Here is a 14,121-nt window from a genome sequence, read left to right on the forward strand (position 1 = left end):
CAGGTGGTTTGTTAAGTCATCTCCCCTTAAAGGAGGGAGAAGCAGGGGGGTTCTGCTAAGGAAAAACTGCCAGAAGGAAACATCTTCTTCTCCTTTCTTGTTTTCACTGTGTGCAGACCACCAGGCTTGCTCTAGGGAGAGCAACAGACAATGAAAGCAAAGCCCACTCACTGCATCCCTGGAATACCTGAGGCTATGACCTTAAGCTTTACAGGTGGTGAGTCCAGAATGTCTATGAAATGTGCTTGGAGATTGGCTATAGGTGACAGCTGAGCTCAGGGTTGTAAGGACTGGTGGTCAGGGGGTACTTCCTGGAGGAAGGAGACCTGAGTGAAGTCTTAAGAGATGAGTTTCTTTTTCAACATCCAGCTGGATAGAACTCAAGCCATCAAGTTAGTCGGTTTCTCTCTCCTTAAAATCTTTACCCAAGAGACTCTTTCATCTGCTTTGGATCCTGCGCATTAGGAAGGCAATATTTAGATAGGACTGTCTCTAAATGTAGATGTTACTAGTCTGATAAGTAGCATGACTGACTTTGTTTGTTTTCATTGCTATTGTCGTTCAGTCCCTAAGAAACTATATCTTCTCAACAGAAATCTAATTTTCCCCAGGAGGAGAGCTATTAGGTCCTTTTAGGCTTAGCACTTTTAATAGCTTGCTGAAGAACTAGGATTCCTGTCCTGGTAAGAATGTCTGCAGGACTGCAAAGTGAAAACAAGCCTTATTAATGGATCTTGTAGCACAAGTAAAAGTTCAAGAAAATTATCCAATATGGGGCAACTACTCTTGCCCAACAGCTTTATTCCAAGCCAATATGAAACTTCTACTGAGTTTGAATATTAACATGCAGTTACATCCAGTCACAAAATCCTGCTACCTAGGGTCACTATGGGGTCCTTGGCCCCCAGAAGACCTCACACGTGCCTCTCCCTAGCTACTAGGACCACGGAAGCCGTGTGGGAAACATTAGCTCTGGTGTGAAGCTGTCCGCTCTCACGAACAAGTAAGAGAGATGAGAAATGTGTTTCTGAAAGAGGGTTAGAGCTTCTCACATTGCATGGAAAAGAGGGGTAATAGCTTTGGTCATCCTTTTATTCACCATTTCCGAACCGGCATCCCACAGAGTGCTCCTCCAACAGTATTAATGGGTGGGGAGCACTAATTTGGAAAAAGAGTGATGTATGTTCACGCAAGTTTGGAAAGTATGTGGCTAAGCAGTTAAACTGTGTATTTTCTGCAGGGTTTCTCAGGAGTTTTCATCACTATCCTGAATTGTACATCCTTTAATGTCAAAGCCAGGTAACACTTCTACTTCCTTTAGAGTCGTACCAGTTACATAGGGCCACTGGCACATTGTTTAGAGTCACAGAAATATAGAAATGGATTTTTCCGCTTATACAAATGTGTATACTTTAAAAAAGAACCAAACATATGTCATATGCAGAAGGAACAAACTACCCTGTGGTGGGGGAGAGGGAGGGCCTGGGTGGTAGAGATTTAGGAAACGGTAGCACCCTGCGTTGAAGACCAAGAGACCATAATTCAAATTCAGAATCACCGAGTGACCTTCCCAGGGTCACAACGTATCTGGTCTATTTTCCCCATTTGCAAAGCAGAAAGTGAAAAAGTAAGGTCATCTCAAACTTTTCTTACAAAATATTGCAAGGATTAAATGGACCCATACCATTAAAATATTTTGAGCTTCTGGTCAAGTGCACAGGTTAATGGCAGGGTAGCGGCCTGACCCCTTGTAGGATCATTAATGAAGGGCTTCACAGAGTAGAGACAGGTAGAGCCTGTTTTCCAAGGACGAAGGTAAGTGACATCCTGGGGTCAGCATGAGTCATGCCTTGTTTGTGTAACCAAGAAATTAGGATTTAAGGGATGCATTAGTTTACTAGCTGCCGGAATGCGATATACCAGAACCGGAAGGGCTTTTACAAAAGGGGAATTTAATAAGTTACGGAGTTTATTAAATTTTCACTTCCTTAGAACTATTTAAGTTTATAGTTCTAAGGAAGTGAAAGTGTCCAAATTAAGGCACCAACAAAAGGTTGCTTTTTGCTTTCTGGTGTATTGGAGTAGACAGAGCAAATACCTAAAATCTCTAAATTGTAATCCAACTGCCTTGATCTCTGATAATGATTGCATAATCCCTATCTTCTACCCCTGTGATTGTAACAACCTTGTGACTAGCCTTCATTTACACCCAGTTATCCAGCTTTTCAACTTTAGAGTTGTGTAATCACTAAACACAGCCACTAATGTTTATTAATGAAGGGTCTTGGGTTAGCCCAGAACTAACCCACCGCAAGTCCAAAGTTATCTTGATAACCAAGACTGGATCTAACCAAAAGAGGCTTGCCTGATATTCACAGTAGTTTAGCCTTTAACCTATAAGTCACCCATACCTCATTCCACCATTTTCTTACACACGTTCTCTAAACATGTAATCAATCTGCACATGTTCAGTAATCAAATCACCTCTAATTACATCATCTGGGGCCACTGTGCTCATTATCCTAAACCCTGACCATCTGTCCTCTAATAAAACTATCAGAATTACTCGAGTCCAGGAGAAAGATTTTGGGCTGTTAGGTCATCTGCTCTCCTACTACGTGCCTAGTAATAAACTCTCTCTCTCGGAAACCCCAGTGTCTCAGGAACTGGTTATTGAGTGCTTTGGGCAAAAGAATCCATGGCCTTTGGGTGGTAACATTTGCATAACCATGGGCACACATGCTGCACCCCTGGGCTCCAGTGGCTTAAATCCAGTAAAGAAGACCCTGAATTCATATGAAACTTAACCCCACAAAGGATAGGTCAAGTCTACTTAAAATTTAGGCCTACGAGTCACCCCCAAGAGAGCCTCTTTTGTTGCTCAGATGTGGCCCCTCTCTCCAGCCAACACAACGAGCAGCCTCACCACCCTCCCCCTGTCTACGTGGGACATGACTCCCAGGGGTGTGGACCTTCCTGGCAACATGGGACAGAGATCTTGGAATGAACAGAGACTCAGCATCAAGGGATTGAGAAAAAGGCTAGAATGAGCTGAGACTTAGCATCAAGGGATTGAGAAAACCTTCTCGACCAGAAGGGGGAAGAAGGAAATGAGACAAAATGTCAATGGCTGAGAGATTCCAAACAGAGTAGAGAGGTTATCCTGGAGGTTATTCTTATGCATCAAGTAGATATCATCTTGTTATTCAAGACGTAATGGAGAGGCTGGAGGGAACTACTTGAAAATGTAGAGCTGTGTCCCGGTAGCCATGTTTCTTGAGGATGATTGAATAATGATACAGCTGTCACAATGTGACTGTGTGAGTGTGAAAACCTTGTGTCTGATGCTCCTTTTATCTACCTTGTCAACAAAGGAGTAGAACATATGGAATAAAAATAAATAATGGGGGAAAATGCTAAAATAAATTTAGTTTGAAATGCTAGTGATCAATGAAAGCGAGGGGTAAGGGGTATGGTAGGTATAATCTTTTTTTTTCTTTCCTGTGTTCATTTTATTTCTTTTTCTATTGTCTTTTTATTTCTTTTTCTGAATTAACGCAAATGTTCTAAGAAATGATGAATATGCAACTAAGTGATGATATTGTGAATTACTGATTATGTATGTTGATGTTTTATTTTGTTTCTTTATTTTTTAATTAATAAATAAAAAAAGAAGAAGACCCTGAGAACTTAGATGGGAAAGAAAACCAAGAACAATGAGCTGGCAGCTTCTTTTCTGTTCCTGAGGTTAAGAAAATGGCCAGCCAGCGTTCAAGGAGCCTGGTATCTTCCTTTTCCATTAGATTAGGGTTTTCTATTCATCGGGGCTTTTTGTGGGGTTTCTCAAGTGGTTATTTGCTTAGCGTACCCTCGTCCTATTAAAGCGATGGAACTCTTCAGAGGCGGGCCCAAGAGAGAGCACATCCAAACGTGAATCTTCCTATTGGTGGTGCAATAGCAAGTTTGCGTACATTGGTGATGCAGGCAGCATCCACGGTCCACATTTTGTCCTTCATCTTTCCCATTGCTGAGTCACTGGACTGTCTTGGGTGACATCTGAGGCGCGGCTAGCAACAGGAAAACCTGTCTCTTTTGAATAGAGCAAGCGCGCCCCCTTGAGTTGTATGTGGACAGTGCAGGTCTAAATCCAATCCTGCAAAAACAAACAAAAAAAGCCCCAACAAAAACCCCTAACTAATGCAAACTATGAGCTATAGTTAACAGCAATATTGTAATATTCTTTCATCAATTTGTAACGGTGGTGCCATACCAATTCTAAGTGTCAATAATAGGGGGATATAAGGGGCATGGGATTTTTCTTTCTGTAGCACGAAAATACTTTCCCTTTGATTGTGATGATGTGAAGGCACAACTGTGATTATAGTGAGATCTACTGACGGTATGGTACACTTTGGATGAAATGCATGTTGTGTAAATAAAACTGTTTTTTTTTTAAAGTCTTTCCTACTTGAATGATTAGCAGTTCTGAGAGATGGGGCAATGGGACTGGTTCCCTTTTGTAAAAAAAAGCAGGAAACTAAGGGCTGGGTTATTTCTATGACACCCTGAACTACTTTAGCAAAAGCTAGCAATATTAGTGGAGGTAGAAAATATTTTTAACATTAGTAGGTATTAATTATTCTTCACTTGTTTCGTTATTATACAGATTGAACTCTACCTCAGGTCTTATTGGGTCCGCTGCCATTTGAAGTTATTCCCTATGACGCTGGATTAGCTTCTGTTGTGCTTTTGCCTTCCCCCAAAGCCATCACAAAGATATCTGGAATATGTGTCATAATGAAGAGGATGATTTCCCAGGGCTGGTGTTTGTGCATCTGCATGTGTGTGTAGCTGTCACACTGGGGCCCTGCCACGCGGTATCAGGCAGCTGGGACTGCTGGAGGGCCTCTTCTCAGGTCCCTAGAAGCTGATGGTTCTCTGCCCAGCACTTCTCGCAGAAGCTGGGAGTAGAGCTTTCTGCCTGGGTAGGTCCCGTGGAGGGGCATAGCTGGCCTGGGTAATGCTCCCACTTAGATATGCCTGTCTGGCTGTCTTGATGAGTTTTTACCTCTGATGATTTTTGAAGGAGGGGTCTGTGGTCCCAAATACTGAGAATTCCTCCTCTTCTGACACTCAGAAATCACAGACGAAGAGACCAAGAAGGTCATAGTTTGTTCTTGCTGGAAAAAAAAAGAAGAAATTGGATCTCACTGGAAATCTTTGTCCAGCTGGCAAAGGCAGGCCAATCCCAAAGAATCTGTGCAGAGAGGAGGGAGAATCCACAGCACCTCTGTACATACCAGAGGACATACTTGTTGGTATATAATGCCAGTTTCCATAATTTATCTAACCAAGTATTTCTAGTCTTTATATTCATTGTCCACTTAACGTCACTATTTAATTGCTAGTTGCATTTTTCTCTTGCTCATATATGTGTATGTGTGCGTGCATAAAACTTTAAAAAAAAAATTAAAAAGTTCTCCCACATCCCATCTGTAAAAATCTTACACACAGTAGCTCACTTCCAAAACTTACCTGTTTGAAAAACCCTGGTCAGGTCAGTATGGTCAATTGAGGCACAAACACTTATCGAGCGTGTTTTGTTTAGTTGCTGTAGGTTGTACAATGAATCCACCTTGTAAAGTTCTCTTTTCTGTTAGGTTTCTATGATTATGAGGTCTGATGTCATTTAACAGGTTTGAGTTTGCATGTCTAAAGACTTATTCTCATTGAGGCAATGGCTTTCAAGCTTTTTAAACTGTGACCTATAGTCAAATATATTTTATATTATTCACTAATACACACCCAACCACATATGTAATGGAAATGATAATTTCATGGAACAATATTTTCCTCTACTATATGAAAGATGGCCATGTGTAGAAAAATAAAAACAACAAGCAACACAACAAAAGGGAAAAGACTTTGCTGCTCATCTGTAACAAAACATGCCAGATTGTTCTCTGCTCACAACTTACCTTGGGCATTTTTTTTTTCTCAGACAGGAAACTTCTCCCCTTCCCCCCTTATTCAGCAACCTCACTTCTCTTTGATGGCTTTCATTATGGCAACACTGGCCTCAGTCAGCAAACAGAAGATGCACGGGTGGCTTCAGGAATCATCCGTGGGGTTTCCTGACTCTGGCTGTCTTTCGAAGCCAAGGGCTGCTTCTCTAACTGGTCGATTTCTTTACTAAGCTTTGTAGGTTGCATATGGAATGTGCCTGTCCTGCTTCATCTCTCCTCTTCCAGATGAAACTGCTGCCCAGGGAAGGATGGTACGTAGGACGTAATTTATGATGTGCCTTCCTGAGCGTTTCACTTCCTAATCAACCTGAGTTTCTTCTGACAGCTTTGTGCAGTTAATTGCTACAGACAATGAAGGAGTAAGGCAGAGGAGGACATGATGAAGTGTGGCTCATGCTGGACAAGGAGGGAAAATGAAAAGTCCTTCTGAGTCCTGGTAAGGAAAGTGAGATCAAACCGGTGGGAGTGAGTATCATGCTATAAGGGGCAGGTATAGGTGGGGCCTCCAGCTTCCCAAGACAACAGCTAAAAGGACAGGCATGGTGGAGGAATATCTTCTGTTTGGAAATGCACATTAATTAATTAATGCAAATAGATCAATGGATGGATCTTGAAGACAAGGATACCTGGCCAGACGGTGGCAGTTTATCTCTTCTGCTAGCAGAACAGCAAACTTGCACTTCCCTGCTAAAAAAAATCAGCAAAGAGGAATAAGATAGCTGAAGAAAGAGCATCTCAGTCTGAAGGGAGAACAGAGACCATTTTATCAAATAAATTGTAGCAGATAGCAAAAAGTCTGATCTAGAACGAAGATGCTGGAGGGTTTGGGGACCATGGCTGCAATGGAAAGAAGAGATCCCTACCCAGATCCTTTGAGGGGATTTGTTCCTCCTCTAACCTGAAGGTGTTGTTGGGAGACAGAATTTAAAAACTGATGTAAAATATCTCATCATTGATTTTTATACTCTCTGCCTATTGAGATGACAGAATTTTGGATTGTTGAGGTAAACAAAACAAAACATGCTATTAAAACCAATTTCACTTGTTTTTCCTTTTTTAAAGTAAGGCTTCTGAAACATTTAAAATTTACAAATAATACTCACATTCTTTTATTTTGCTGCACGGTTATCCAACCTGCAAAAGTGAAGCCTAGAACTTCTGTAGACATTTTGCTTTCATGAGGAGTGCTGCTCTCCTGAGCACAAGGCAGTACACAGAGGGCAGAGCTGGGAGAATGATGGGCACATGGGAGCTGAGATCTCTTCCGCCTGCACCTGAAGCATTCCATGTCTCGGGTTATAAGAAACAATGAACACCCTTTATAGTTTGAACTGGGTTTTCTGCGCTAAGCAACATAAACCTCGAGGGTGCACCTGGCTTGCAGGATACAGCCGTAGTTCATGTATCAAGGTCCTTCCTAAAACTCCAAACCAGGAATGCTTTTCTCCCTGGATAAGACTCGAGCTCCCTTAGTGCAGCCTAGGCTACTGTTCTAGAATCATCTTCAGTCACTCTCCCTCTCCTTTCCCAACTCTACCTCAACGTCTTCTCTAGGTTCATGCACTTCCCGCTATTCTCTGAAGACGTCATGTTATCTCAGATTCCAGCTCACTGACTTGCTCTTCCCTCTGCTTACAACATCTTCTCTCCTCTATCAGCCCCAGTAAATCCTACTTATATTTTTTGTTTCAGCTGTAATGTCTCCTCTTTTGTGATATCTTCCCTGATTCCTTCAGACAAACATAAACATGCCCATGTCCCTGTTTTCATAACACCCAGCTCACACATTTCTTTCTTTCCTTCTTTCTTTCTTTCTTTCTTTCCTTCTTTCTTTCTTTCTTCCTTCCTTCCTTCCTTCCTTCCTTCCTTCCTTCCTTCCTTCCTTCCTTCCTTCCTTCCTTCCTTCCTTCCTTCCTTTCTTTCTTTCCTTCTTTCCTCCTTTCCTCCCTCCCTCCCTCCCTCCTTCCTTCCTTCCTTCCTTCCTTCCTTCCTTCCTTCCCTCCCTCCCTCCCTCCCTCCCTCCCTCCCTCCCTCCCTTCCTTTCTTCCTTCCTTCTGTGGTTATTTGCTCATAAATCTCCCAGCAGACATACCCATGCTGCGAACGCTGGGCTCGTGTGCATGTGTCTTTGTACACACAGTGCCTTGCGTGGTCCCTGGCCAGGATCAGGGATCCTACAGGAGGTGACAAAAGTCATCACACTCTCTTCTCTGCTCAAACAGCTCCCTCTCCCTGACTTGGTCGATTGACGCCTGTGGTATTTTGCTCACAGGTTAAATAAGTGTAGAATAATATTTTTACTCTCTTTCCTTCAACTCCTCTGCTGGACTAATTAGTAAGCCCTATACATTTCTATTGCAAAATTCTCTCAGATGGGCTCCTTCTTCCTCTAATCCTACTGCCACAAACCCAACTGGTCACTCCTAAAATGCCTGCTGTCCTGTGGCGGTCTTTCTATGTAGACACCTGGGGTAGCACTACTTCCTAAAATGCAACTTTCATCATTTCAGACTCCCACTCGAGGGCCTTTATTATGAGGCCCTGTTGAGCCTATAAGACCCTCCCAAACTGCACTTTTTGACGTGGGTTGGGATCTCAGATCCTTGGGGGCCCTCCTTTGGCCTGGCTCATCCCGTTATGTGCTATACCCCCTCCTTCTATGGCTCAGGTCACGCTTATGGCTGGTAATGTGCCACTGAACACCATTTATGGGCCACTGGATGGATGCATCAGTCTTCTCTTCCTAGGCATTTTTGTAGCTTTCACTTTCTGCTTGGTCAGCTGCAGATACAAATTGCTTCATCACAAAATTAGACCACCTGGATCTCGGATTAATGAGCACCGGGGGTGGCAGTCCTCAAGATTGCTTTACCTGTGTAATTTTCTTAGCACATTAATACGATGACCCCCTGTTTATGCTGTGGCCTCCTGTGTAGCTTACCCATGGGGGAAAAGGCACTGGGTGGTGCAAAGAGGACCTTTGGAAGTCTCTGCAGTCTTTAGAAATTTTAAATTCTTAATTGCCTATTTGATTTCCATCATCAGTTTGGGGCTCCTGGTTAATGACGTCACTTCTTGAGACTGGAATTTTCCCTAAATTCATAAACAGACCAGGTTCCTGGGCCGGAGAACCAGGTCCTGGATCAACCCAAACCTGCATTCGAAGCGTCCTTTTGTGGGGCTTCTTGTCAGCTGGCCTGGCTCTAGTGGTTGGATCTTGTCCTGCCTCTTGCCTTCTTTTCCTGTTATCCCGAATTCAGCTAAAAAAGCACAAATATTTGCCTTTTTACATTTCTTTACCCAGTACTTTCCTAATAGGGACCAGATAATACAGAGCAAGAAATCGTTAAATGTGATGGCTCTAAGTAACTCAGTGGGTGGATGTGTGATGGTGTTAACTCAGGAATGGTAACTCAGATTATTTATCTTAGTCTAGGTTTGCATCAGAGGGCGTCAGCTGTAGACAAATAGACCCCCATACAACTCTCCTCTGCTTGAGGGTTCCATGGCAACCACAAGGTTTTAGAAGCTTAGACAACTTGGGTTAGACTCTGAGCTCTACTACTTTATTCATATAGTGGATGTTTATCGAGCACCTGTCACCTGTTAGGTACTGTTCTCGGTGCTTTGGATCAGTGAATAAAACAGATAAAAATCCTGTCCTTCTGGGGCTTAATCTCTAGCAAGGAGACACTAACAATGAACATTATACATAAGGAAATTATTATATTTGAAGGTGATTAGGTCTATAGAGGAAAAACAGCAGGGGGAAGAATGGAATTGCTATTCTCAATAGGGTGGACAGGGCAGGCTCCTTAAGAAAATGACATTTGGGCAAAGACCTGAGTGGGGGAGATGACAAGTCATGAGATATCCAGGGCTAGAGCTTTCCAGGTGCAGAGAACAGTATGTGCAAAGGCACTGAGGTAAGGTTGTGCCTGATGTGTTTAAGGAACAGCAATGCGGCTGGAGCGGTATGAGGTAGGTGAGTGGGGTCAGGGAGATAAAGGGGCTGGTCGTTTAGGACTTCCTGATGATTGGAAGGTCTTTGGCATTTATGCTGAATTGTTGCGTTTTGAGCGGAGGCGTGGCAGGACCTGACGTGATTTCACGGATCTCTCTAATACCTGTGGTGAGGTCATCGTGGAGTCAGGGAGACAGGCAGAATCGCAGTAATCTAGGTAGGAAATGATGGTGTCTGACAAAGCCCGGGACTGTAGAAGTGCTGCACAAAGTTCAGATTTTAAATAGACTTCGGAGGGTATCCCTTATCTCTTGAAACATTGAGTGTGGAGGTTGACAGGAAAAGTATGAAGGATGGAGTTTTCTTTAATTAAAAGTCTGGGGTTGGAGTAAGTTTGGGAAAGTAAGATCATAAGTTTAAGTTTTTACATATTATGTTTGGGACGCTTATTATATATTAAGGGGGCTATCCAAACGGCAGTTGGATATGTAAGTGAAGAGTTCAGGAGAAGAAGTCTGGCTTGGAGATAAAAATGGGAAGTTGTCAGCATACAGATTTATTTAAAACCATGAGGCTGGAGGAAATCAGCAAGGGAATGAGTGTAGGGAGTGTAGGCAATAGACAGAGAGAAAGATTCTAGAACCGAGGTTCCTTTTTTTTTTTCCTTTCTCCTTTTCAAAATGCATCATTTTATTTCCTCATAAGGCAGGCACACACTAGAAACCTTGAGAATGTGACAGTCACATTATTTCTTTAGTAAGCCCCAAGTCTCCCAGGAGAGTCCCTGAAACCCACAGCGGAAGGAGGGTCCTGGGGTGTCAGATATTAACGCTTTCCCCACAGCCCCGAGTCCTGTTGCTGTTTGGGTTATTGCACACAAACTCCCTGGATAATTAATCTTCCCCGTTGCCCACTTCGGTTCCTAAGCATGTCAGCTGTGCTTTCTTTTTGGCAAACACTCTGATGCCTCCGTCATGAGGAACTTCCCCAGAATCTCCTTTAGTCTTTGTATAATCTAGGGTATAAGAAGGGCCATTACAGCTCCCAGTTTGGAGACCAACTCACACCTGTTTTATCTTGCTTACTGCCGAGGGTGCCAGGGCGAGGGAGGGCTGGGTGGGCTGGGGCCCTCTGGCTCCCTGCCCCAGCGGGTCCCTGGACTAAGGCTCAGCGCCTCCGGCTGGAGCTCGGTCACCTCGGCCTGTCCACGGGCACAGAGGGCGCGCTGATGAGAACAGAGGTTCTTGGCCACCCTGGCTAAGGGTTTCCACAGTGTCTTAATGAGAAAGACCCAAAAGTTCAAGTGAGAACTCAAGTATGTTAAAGTGAACCGCATTATTTGTGCCTATGACTGTGCAGTGGGAGTATACAGATGCCTTAGTCCTTTTGGGTGTGTGCGGGGCTTACTTGACTAGGTGTAGCCTGCTTTCCTAAGCCTCGGTTTTCCCATCTATGAAATGGGGTCAATGGTAGCACTTCATATGGTTATTGAGGGCATTTAATGAGAAGGTGTCTGTAGGGTGCTGTTCTAGTTTGCTAGCTGCCACAATGCAATATACCAGAAACAGAATGGCTTTTAAAAAAGGGAATTTAATAAGTTGCTAGTTGATCGTTCTAAGGCTGAGAAAATGTCCCAATTAAAACAAGTCCATAAAAATGTCCAACCTAAGGCATCCAGGGAAAGATACCTTGGGTTAAGAAGGCCAATGAAATTCAGGGTTTCTCTCTCAAGTGAGAAGGCACATGGTGAACACAGTCACAGTTTCCCTCTTGGCTGGAAGGGCACATGGTGAGCACAGCATCATCTGCTAGCTTTCTCTCCTGGCTTCCTGTTTCATGAAGCTCCCCGGGAGGCATTTTCCTTCTCCAGCTCCAGAGCCCTGGCAAGTGGATTTTCTGCTTCATGGTGCTGCAGCATTCTCTGCTCTCTCTGAATCTCCTTCATTCTCCGAAATGTTTCCTCTTTTATAGGACTCCAGAAACTTCTCGAGACCCACCCAAATGGGTGGAGACATGTTGTCACCTAAACCAGTTAACAACCACTCTTTGCAGTTTCAAACAGACAATTTGAATAGGGATTATTCTACCTTTAAGAAATGGGATTTAGATTCAAACATGGCTTTTCTAGAGGACATACATCCTTTCAAACCAGCACAGGTGCTAAGCAGAGTGTTTGGCACACAGCACACGCTCAGCGGATGTCAGCTGAATGCACGGTTTCTAGCTTTACTTGAATCAAGATCCTACTTTGCAGAGTGGGCGAAACCACTGTGGTTTCTACAAAGGGACAATAATTCCCTTTGTAGAAATATATCTGAGCTCAGGTTTATTCTGTTCGAAAATACTGGTGATAAAAATAAGCAGGATATTTGATATGGAAGATAGGACAGAAACATAAAATATTTCAAGAAAATTTCCAGAAACAGGCACTTGCTTAAGCCTAAACGGGATGTGCCACACACTTAGGTTAAAGTGAGTGTTCCCATTTGCCTTAGCAGACGGCTCGTGTAGGGACAGCAGGAATTTTCGGGCTTTACCAGAGAGTAGAGGGCTTTGTGTGTGGTTCCAGGTTAATTCTATGGTGTTTTTTTTTTTTTTTTTTTTTTTTTGGTGTAAAAGAGAAAGCTTTCATTTGCTCACCATTGATACAATGAGAGATGTGAATTTATCATATATGCCCTCTATCATGTTGAGAAAGTTTCCTTCAATTCCTGCCTTTCAATTGTGTTTTTATCGAGAAAGGATGCTGGATTCTGTCAATTGCCTTTTCTGCATCAATCAATTTGTTGATGCATTGTATTACACTAAATGATTTTCTTGTGTTGACCTTCCCTTGCATACCTGGAATAAAACCCACTTTGTCATGGTGCATAATTCTTTTAATGTGATACTGGATTCAATTTGCAAGTATTTTATTGAGGATTTTTGCATCTGTAATCATTAGAGAGATTTGTCTGTAGATTTCTTTTCTTGTACTATTGAGTTAGGTAGTGTTCTCTCTTCTTCAGTTTTTTGGAAGAATTTGAGCAGGATTGGTATTAATTCTTCTTGGAATGCTTGGTAACGTTTGCCCTGAAGCCATCTGTTTCTGGACTTTTCTTTGCTGTTAGGTTTTTTTTCCATTCTACATACATAATCAGTAATTCACAATATCATCACATAGTTGCATATTCATCATCATGATCATTTCTTAGAACATTTGCATCAATTCAGAAAAAGAAATAAAAAAACAACAGAAAAAAATTCATACATACCATTCTCCTTTACCCCTCCCTTTCATTGATCACTAGCCTCTCTAAATTTATTTTAACATTTGTTCCCCCTATTATTTATTTTTATTCCATATGTTTTACTCGTCTGTTGATAAGGTAGATAAAAGGAGCATCAGACACACGGTTTTCACAATCACACAGTCACATTGTGAAAGCTATATCATTATACAATCATCTTCAAGAGACATGGCTACTGGAAAACAGCTCTACATTTTCAGGCAGTTCCCTCCAGCTTCTCCATTACATCTTGACTAGCAAGGTGATAACTATTTAATGCATAAGAATAACCTCCAGGATAACCTCTCGACTCTGTCTGGAATCTCTCAGCCATTGATACTTTATTTTGTCTCATTTCGTGCTTCCCCCTTGTAGTTGATAAGGTTTTCTCAATCCCTTGATGCCATAATTCTATGTTTAATGGGCAGCACAGACTCATGCTTAGTAAGATTTGTTTGGAAGGAATTATCTGAGTGGCTTGAAGAAAGTTCAGAGTAGAGGTCGAGAGGCTGGATATGGGGCTATTCTCTCCACTGGAAACAATTCGTTCACATTTTGGAGGTGGGGCTGCTGGGGCTTATCCTGCAGCAACCAGGGGACCCTGTTCACACTGTTATCCATGCTTGGCTCATGCAGTGACTGCCAGGGAGGCAGAGGCAGCAGAGAGAGAAGTGTGGATGGGAGAAGGTTGGACCACTGTCTTCCCACAGGCTTGGAGGTGATGGGAGAGCTCTGTGGCCCATCCAAGCCTCCGTTTCCTTGCAGGAATGTTATGAGGACTGACTAACATCCTGGACAATTGATTAGACGCTCTGTGCATGTTAGGCGCCTGTTCTATCTCTCTGCCCTCTGTGCTCTGCCC

Source organism: Tamandua tetradactyla, chromosome 6 (assembly GCF_023851605.1).
Source record: "Tamandua tetradactyla isolate mTamTet1 chromosome 6, mTamTet1.pri, whole genome shotgun sequence".
In the NCBI taxonomy this organism is placed as follows: domain Eukaryota; kingdom Metazoa; phylum Chordata; class Mammalia; order Pilosa; family Myrmecophagidae; genus Tamandua; species Tamandua tetradactyla.